Source organism: Mustela nigripes, chromosome 12 (genome assembly GCF_022355385.1).
Source record: "Mustela nigripes isolate SB6536 chromosome 12, MUSNIG.SB6536, whole genome shotgun sequence".
Lineage (NCBI taxonomy): Eukaryota > Metazoa > Chordata > Mammalia > Carnivora > Mustelidae > Mustela > Mustela nigripes.
The window spans coordinates 37,851,977-37,861,633 of NC_081568.1; positions in this window are offsets into that span (position 1 = coordinate 37,851,977).

Sequence of the window (9,657 nt, forward strand, 5' to 3'; positions counted from 1 at the left end):
GAAATCAAAGCATTTTTGACACCTTCAGAAATCTTTACCTGTAAGATTTTTGTTTTTAGTTCCAAGGTATAGAAATTCCCAAACTAGCTTAGAACTGTAGTAGGTAATAATTGGCTCATGTAACTGAAAATCCAAAGGTAGTTCTCAGTCCACAAGAGGCTTGATCAACAGCTCCAAGAAGATGACAAAAACTCAGTTCTTCTCTTCTTCTTTGCTCTGCTATCTATGGTATTCACTTCATCCTCAGACTCTCCAAAGAGTCCTCACAGTAGTTTGGGGCTCTGCTCTGGTGATAGCAGGTGACATACATAGTAATGCATCCTTGCATCATGGGAAAAAGGGAAAACCATGCATCCTTGCTCATGGGAAGAGGGAAAACATCTATGTTCCAGAACATCAGTAAATATTTCCTCTTATCTCATGAACTCTGATTGGGTGGTTGCCAGCCTTTAAACTGGCCAGAAGAATGAAATTTGTTGAGACTTCAGTCACTTAGACCCAAAAGTGTAACTTGGAGCAGAGTGGGTGCTACTCAAAACAGACGGCTGTTACTAGGAGACAGTATCCTGAATCAAAATTGGGCTGTTGTTACCTAAAAGGGGGGTTGGAAGCCAGGCAATAATAATATCAACAATACCACAAATGCCTGTTATATCTGCTGTGAATGATGTTTTAGAAGAGGGAAGATGGGCAGGAGATGAAAAGTAGTAATAACAGGATGAAACATAAGATCCAGAAATTGGAAGGTCTGTAAAACAGAACAGGATCCAGAAAGAGTTCATTCATACTACCTCAAACATCAACAACTATAACCTCAGGAAAAGTATCCTAACTTTCATTTCCTGGGTTGCATATACCTATGAGAAATATGTAATGCCATTTTCCTCATCATTACTGAAGTTGATTTTGGAAGAACACTTATTAAAAGTTACAAAAATTTTAAGAAAGACACTATCTTCAGAAAGCATTTCAAACATTAATATAGCAGTAAATCTTGTAAAAAAGCAGATGGTAATACATAATGTAGCCATTCTTAGTCTTTGAAGCATGAGGGGAAAAAACATTCAGACCTAAATGGAATATGAATTTATTGTAGGAGGCAGGCTTTAGTGCTACTTTGAGTGAGCTGTTAGAGTCTATTATGTCAGTTCTCGAACCTCCCATAGCATAGCTTTGTCACTGCACAGCTATTCAAAATATGAAAAATAACAGACCTCAGAATGTCTAGAGATCTATGGTTTGTTGGCAGTGCATTAGAAGAAAACATAATAAATAAGATCAGAAAAATCCAACAAAAGTCAGTAATTCTCTGAATCAGGAAACTGCAGTGCTTTCCCTTAGAGAGATGTTGGCATCTCACCAATCAACCCTTAGGCTTAGGGGCCCTCAGAAATTGACTTACAACAGTTTCTATCTATTAACACTGCTCAGCCTTTTTCCTGTCTTACAAACTGGCAATCCAACCTAAGGGCCTAAAGGGTTTAGGATACAAGTGTATAGGACTCAGCCTGCTGCCTCAAGGCATGTTGACACAAGAGATTATGGGCTAAAAAGTATGTGACACCAACTGAAAAAGCTATTTTCAACTTACTCAGTTATCTAATAGACAATTACTAAATAGATTTTTGTGCCACATATTGTGATATGCAATGGGAATGTAAACCATAGGTAATAAAGTTTAGTGAAGAGGGTGACCAAACCACTGTAAGATGCAGTCTAGGTTTGTAATTGATTATTGAGATGTGGGCTCGGTCTTTAGGGTCACAGAAAAAGAAGCCAATTGAGAATGGCCAGGTCTAGGATCAAAGAGAGGAAGAGATGCAAAAAATCAGGGAGACTGAAAAATACATCATAATGAGCACGAACTCAACTTGAATACTCAACGCATGTATATTCAAGACTTTGTAACTAGTTAATATAAGTAAGTGTTTCCTGAAAGTGCATTTTAAAATCTTTATTCAAATAATCAAAAACTCTTAGGGATCTTATCTGGGGCACTCAGTTGTCCCAGTTGGCCTGAAACAGCACTGATATACACCTGCTATTACATAGCATGTTTAATAATGGCATTCCTTTCCATCCTCCAAACGGTACCGTGTATAGAAACTTATTCAAACAAAATATCAGTGGGATCTTTTGTTAGTCAGAGATTTCAGTAAATTTGACTAGAAGCCTCTCCCTTCCTTCATAGTCCTGGACTTGAAATCCAAATTGCTCCCTGAGACTTTGACAAATTCCAGCATCTTATGTTAACCCAAATTTCTGGGCTCCCATAATCTGGCATTCTCTCTCTAGGCTGTCCTCATGGCCCTGAGCAGAAAGCTCATCCATTCAAATTCCAAAAAAAAAAAAAAAAAAAATACACCCCTACGATTAGCATTGATATTCTTTATTAGGCACTACAAGTGGAAAACCGAGTAGAGATGTGCAGCACTCATTGCCCAGAAAACTAATTTGATCTGTGAAATGTGTATCTTTCTTCTAATAGAAATGTTTCAGGAGTTTCCTTCTTACCTCTTCCCGCAGTCTCACATTTTCCAAATCATCTCCCTCCCATTTCCCCCTTTCCTGTTTTTTACCCTTTCCCTTTTTCTGAGGAGTCAATTTAACCATCTTTCCCTTTATCTTATATATCTTCAACATGATGTCTTTAAATCTGCTAATACATGTTCTGCCCTACACAAGAGGACAGAGGCATTTCTCTCTAATTGTAGTTCTAGTGCCAGTGGAAGTAGAGGCAGAAGAATGAGGGAAATGAACAGGAAATTAGAGTTAATATGTCTTGGCAATGACTGGGACAAGAGATAACCCAGAGACCCAGAGAAACATGCAGGTCCTATTCTTTTAGACTCTCTTAAAAATAATTATCATAAATATCCACCTAAAATTCTTCTGCTCTTGACTTTTCTTTCCAAATAGGTTTCCTTATTGGAAAATTTTCTATTTTCTTCCCATTGCTAATTATTAATTTTTTTTACATAAAATACTATTGTATAAGCTTGAGTAGCAGGATACAGTCTTAAGATCTGATTATTTACTTACATATATCTATTATTTTGAAAAAAAAATTCCATGACAACTTCTTAAAAAACAAATAACAAGATAAAATATGTAGAAGGGAACTATAGAAGAAGGGAAAAAGTTTGATTAGTATGTTTTGTTTTTTTTTTAAAGCATTTATATGTACTATTTGGGCTGCAAATTTGATTCAGTGCTTCCTAGAAATCAAAAAATGAAATAAAACAGTGCAAAAATTTATGATATCCATAAGAATTAAGACAACAACAACAACAAACCTTCAGGAACAGATGACTTTCTTGTTCCTAAGTCAGAAAAAGAACTCTCATGAATTTTCATTAGAAGGATACTTTAGGATGTAGTGAACCACTTCCTCTGCAATGTCTCTTTAAGAAATTTATGTAAGTTTCCTTTCTTCCCTGCAAGTGAATAGCATATATCCAACGTCATTGATTGAAAACATTTTTAGAAGAGACTAACACTGCATGGTAAAAATATGTAACATTCTAATGACTTAATACAATTTTTTTAACCATATACAGCATTTGATGGTTTGCATAGCTTTCAGTCAATTCTCTTGATTATAATTTCTCAAAACCAAGATTTTGATAGGGATTTAACAGCAAAGAGTTCAAAATTATATTCCTTAGGTAGAACTTAGGGTGTAGATATTGTGTCCTGCTGATTAAAGGCAAACCTATGTTCTTTAACAATCAGCTGAGCAGGTTCCTATGGCAATTAAATAGCCCAATGAAGACTTGTTGCTGAATAGATGGCTTCCCTACCTACAAATATAGGTGGATCAAGAAAATCCTATTGACAGGACAAAGAATTCCTCAAAACACAGTTCTGGGTTTCCTCCAACAATCTGAAAATATGCAATCAAGACCCAAGAATTCCATGCCATAGAGCATGGAATAAAATAACACCAATAGAAGTCTTATTTGAGCAATATATCTCCCCACTGTATTCTAGTTCTAGTTTGCAAAATGTGCTATATGATATTTGATCTGCTGAATAGAATTTGGTGGTCACCAGCTATTAAATATTAGGTGACATTTGCTAAAAACAGCAATTTGGGTTTTGAAACAAACTATCTTGAACCATTCTCTATAACAATATAACAACGATTATTAACAGAAACTTCTTGAAACTATTCATTACTCAGTACAGAAGATTTAGTTTCTATTTTCTCATAATGCCATGAAAGAAAACAAGGTATTTTTTGTTAGGCTGAAGAATACCTTAAAGAAGTGGGCGACCCATTCCTGAAATGCAGGGAAGTATCAGTTCTATTCCACTGGAGACATGCACAGTAGGGGAGGCACAGCGCCACAACCTGGAGGCGAAGATCTGGGTTTCGGTTGGAGTTCTGGTTGGAATTCTATTGTTTACATGGTGTGACTTCAGTCCATCTCTTAACCTCTTTGAATCTTTGTTCTTCTTCTATAAAATGAAGAGAACGGAAGATCTAGAACAGATTAGTGATTCTCAAGTATTTTAAGGTATAGAATTTCTTCAAATTAAAGCTTATCACTCTGTTATGAAATAAAGATGTTTCCATCAGTATACCTACATCAGAATTTGTAACAATTTTTCTTCTCCAAAATTAATGTATCTTCACCAGTTTAGAGTAATTAATATACATAATACACCTTCATCAAAGGAGAGCAGTGAGGAACTGTAGAGAAAATGTGTAATATTCCTACCCATATGCACAATACACCAAATACATATATATTTTTCATTCCTTAGTTGTATATACAGTCTGTGGAATTTTATGGATATGAGGAAAGCTACCAAAATAAAGTTTCTAAGTCTCAATAGGGGGAAATGTCAATCCAGAGTTCCTTCGTGTCTATACCTTTATTTTAATGAGAATCATTTCTTCAGTGTTGTCTATGAATAAACTTAATTGTAAAACACCTGCATTATTTTAGTGCCACACAGATCAATTTGTACATAAAGCCTTTCACAGGAAACAAAAGTTGAGCTTACTTTTCATTAACATTGATATAGGCTAGCCAATAATGCAATGTATGCATGTGACTCCCACATATTTCATTGGCAAATGTGTCCCTCTGAACCAAAGTGGATCCTTCAAATACAATAGAATCTGCCATAGACAAAGAGTCTATTTAAATAATTCAGCAATTCTAATTCTTTTTAGTAATAGCTGACATTCCCATGTTAATCCTATTTGAATCAAGTATTTCCATTATGCACAATCGTAAGAAAGCACACTTTTTCCCATTCAATGTACATTTATAGATTTCACATGGCTTTGAAAGAGATTTTCCCTTTCAAAACTCATTATATTTTCTATCTAGTTAGCGATCATTTCATAAAAAAATAAAATTCTTATTTAAAAAATCAACCCAAGTTTTAGACTGCAATATGCTATTCAGTTTATGCCTAGTATTTCACCTTCTGAAGCACAAATTTTAAAATATTATTTCTCACTTTTATTCTCGTAAATATGAAGGCTGAAGGCAAATCTGTTACCTAGAGAAGCATCATGTCCACATGGAAAGGAATCAAAACAGATTCAGAAATTTTCAGGAAAAAAAAAAATTGCAGTTAGGTGATAAATTTACCAAGATATGTGACCTTTACCAGCATTAAAACTTTTTGTGTTAAACAGATATGTGGCAAAACTGCTCATTTTAAGTGAAAAAAATCACTTCATTTATTCTGCAAGGAAATAGCTAAAGCAAAACAGTTCCTTCAGCAGTGTAATTAGGAAAGGGAAAAAGAAAGGTGGGGGGGGGGTTAACTACAAAGGTAAATACTCCCATCTTGTGGCTGCTGTTGAAATAACATGTTTTAATTGAACATTGGTTACTGGAGGGCATTTCATTTTAGAAATGAAAAACATCACTGGTATTTATTGATCCTTCCTAAGTACCAGGCACATATTAGGTACTCTATGTAAACTACTTTAACTAATATTCACAACAACATAAAATTGAATATTCCATCTACATTTTGCAATAAATCATAAAGCTTTGTAATATGAAAGTTATTTAGTGCTTCTACAATTTTACTTTTTTATTTCGCTGATAAGAACAATTCATTCCATTGATTAGTCATTTATCCTAACAGAGCTTGGACCTCTTGGTTCACAGTGGTGTACTAAAATACCCCATTCCTTCTTGCATTATGTTATTCTCAGTCAAAGGTGAATGGAAAATGCAGACAGACCTCTAACTTAAAACCATAGTTATCATAATCTTCAAGTTTTTTTTTAATCAAAACAAAGAGTATGAATCTCTTTTTTTTCCTCATAGATATAGAGTTAAAATTGATCTCTTATGGGGGAAAAGGATGTTACTTTTGATGACCTAATCCTGGATCAGGTGAAAATACTACTTATGGTTGGTCAAAGGCCACTGAAGAATTTCCAGTACAGTTGTTCTTCAGACAAACGCCTTAAGTGAGAACATAGCATGAAACTATATGACTAAAAATTTTATAGCTTATTAACAAGCTAATTTTATAAAAGGGGGATTATTGGAGCACCTGTGTAGCTCAGTGGGTTAAAGCCTCTGCCTTCCGCTCAGGTCATGATCCCAGGTTCCTGGGATCGAGCCCCACATAGAGATCTCTGCTCAGCAGTGAGCCTGCTTCCTCCTCTCTCTCTGCCTGCCTCTCTGCCTGCTTATGATCTCTCTCTGTCTCTCTCTCTCTCTGTCAAATAAATAAATAAAATCTTTTAAAAAAAAAGGTAAAATAAAAGGGGGATTATCAAACCTCCATGACATGGAACCCATTTTACTGTATCATCTAATTCTAGCAAAACCAATGAAAGACAGGAAGAGACAGAGACAGAGAGAGCAGAGAGACAAAGAAAAATGGAGAGAGACAGAGAGATACCCATTATATCCACGTCTTTGAAAAAGAAAGTAACATTTTCTTAAACCGTTCCTTAATGAATATTTGTTAGATTTAATACAGGTTTCCCAATTGATGCAGGGGACTGGAAACAACTTAGGAGTTATCCATTTTAGAGACCTTACTTATTGGTTACTGGTTTGGAGGTCTCTGTCTTAGATTATGGCATTGGGCAAGCTTGAATAAGAATTTTCATTTTTAAAAGCTTTCTTAAGCTTGGGAAAGATAAGATAGGTCAGGTAAAGTCATCTATTATAATCACTATTGTTTGGTTATTTTCTGCCTATTAACAATGTGCAGATTTTATTTTGTGTAAGCAGTGAGAAACAGTTGCTCTCCCTCACCCCGTGCACCATCCCCACAGTCTTCTAATACCAATTATCAGATCTATGGAAACTGAAAAGAACTTTATTATGTAAGCTGACCCGGGTAGGAAGGATGGAGCTCTCTGCTCTACTTTTATATTAGTGGAAATACATACCTTTTCTTATTTTAACTAATTCGAATAAGGTAAAATAAATATTTAAATTAATTAGGAAACTGATAAGATCTCATTTTCTGACTAAAAAAAGGGAAAGAATTATACTAATGTCACATACTAAGTCTTATGTGATAAGGTTTGGATTTTAAGTTAATTTATTATATTTTTAAGATTTTATTTGGTTATTTGACAGACAGAGATCACAAGTAGGCAGAGAGGCAGGCAGAGATAGAGAGGGGAACCAGAAAGCCGGATGTGGGGCTCGATCCCAGGACCTTGAGATCGTGACCTGAGCGGAAGGCAGAGGCTTAACCCACTGAGCCACTCAGGTGCCCCTAAGCTAATTTAGTGTTTAAAAAAATATATACCTTAAATGTTTTTAGTTATAAAAAATTTACCTAAATACAGTTTAATCTTTTTATATTAAAAACACTTTCAGAGTGGTGGGACGGGAATAAAAAACATTTTAAACATCAGGACAGAGTTTCTCAGCAAAATATGGTTTCATCCTTCAAATCTAATGTGATATTACATCCCATACCAAAATAAATTATTAACTCATCTTTATATTTTAAAAAGAAGTCCAGTGTTTAAAGTGATCTTTTATTCTTCCATATTTTAAATGTGTAACAGAATCAATAACTATTCAGACACTAGGTTATATACATGTTATATACATGTTACATATATAGACCATAATATAGTCTTCTGTGTTACAGCCCCCCAAAATTACCACTGACGAGTTCTGAGACAAGTTATATCAGGAGACTAGCACTGCAAGTTGAAAGCTTGCCTTAGAAATTTTGTGTATTCTGTCACTCTTAGCCAATAAGCAGAAGATCATGTGTTCTGTATAAATTAGCTGCCCACTGGAGGGAGGAGCGTCTCAGTAACAAAGTACACTAGGTATAATAGTCTTCACAGCCTGAAGGAGCCCCTGAGGTCATATCTTCAACATCTGTATGCATGATTTAGCACTTGAGCTACTGTTAAAATTGAGATACCAAGCTGGGATATGTACAATGACCAAATTAGCGCACCACTGCTTCCTGCTACTGTCAAATTCTGCAAGGCTTTCTTTCTCCTGAATTATGTCATTAACTCCTTCCACTAAGAATAGCAATCGAATAAAATGGAAACATAAGCAGATGGTATCAAATCAGCAAGTGATGTCTAGATAAAGTTTTCTAAAATAATAGGATACCTATTGAATAGTTTGAAGCAGTATGTGGAGGGTAGTCAGAATTAGCCTTATGGAGGATGTATCCATTAATAAAACCTGTGGATTTTTGCTCACCCTCAGTGGAGAAAGAGAATGCCCCTTAATCCCCATTTTTTTCCTACATTTTGGAAGAAGGATGAGAGGGAGAGAAGGTGTAATAGCTCTCTTAAGGCATCCCTCGGGGACCTTCCTCTAGAGAAGAACGTTCCTCTTTCCAGTTTAATACAAACCCCACACACCCAGCCCCTGTAATCCTGACAGTGCTTGGTACAGACTGCAAGCAAAGGAGGAAGAGACACCACAGCATATATAGGGCAAAAATAGCCACAATAGACTATGTGGCTGCACACACAGTCTGATTTGCAGAGCACCAAAGGGTCCTCAGAAGTACCAGGCTTTCTCTTTGAAGGCACTGAATGGCCAGAGTTCTAGATTCATTCCTTTGGGGCGCCTGGGTGGCTCAGTGGGTTAGGCTGCTGCCTTCAGCTCTGGTCATGATCTCGGGGTCCTGGAATCGAGTCCCACATCGGGCTCTCTGCTCAGCAGGGAGCCTGCTTCTCTCTCTCTCTCTCTCTCTTCCAGTCTCTCTACCTACCTGTGATCTCTCTCTGTCAAATAAATAAATAAATAAAATCTTAAAAAAACAAAAACAAAAACAAAAACAAACAAACAAAAAAAACCTTATTAGATTCATTCCTTTAATTAAAAGCCCATACTTCTTGACCTGCAGGAGTCCTTATTAAAAGGCGGATATCCTCATGCAAGGTAAAACCCCTCCACAGTTAATACTTAAGTAAGGGTTAGTTGATCCTTCGCTGAAAAGAAGTTGAAGGAGAAGATAGATAGTTGGTGGTAACCTACCAGGAAAGAGATGGCAAGTGGAGAAAGCATAAGTTTCATAAAAACACACTTTGTCTAGAATTTAATTTTTCTAAGGGTTGATAAACACCCTGCTCTAATTCAAAATATCTGCTTTTCATGACTTCTTCAGGAATAAATAGCTAGGATCTGTGCCTCTCAAAATAAACACAAAGGCTGTGAG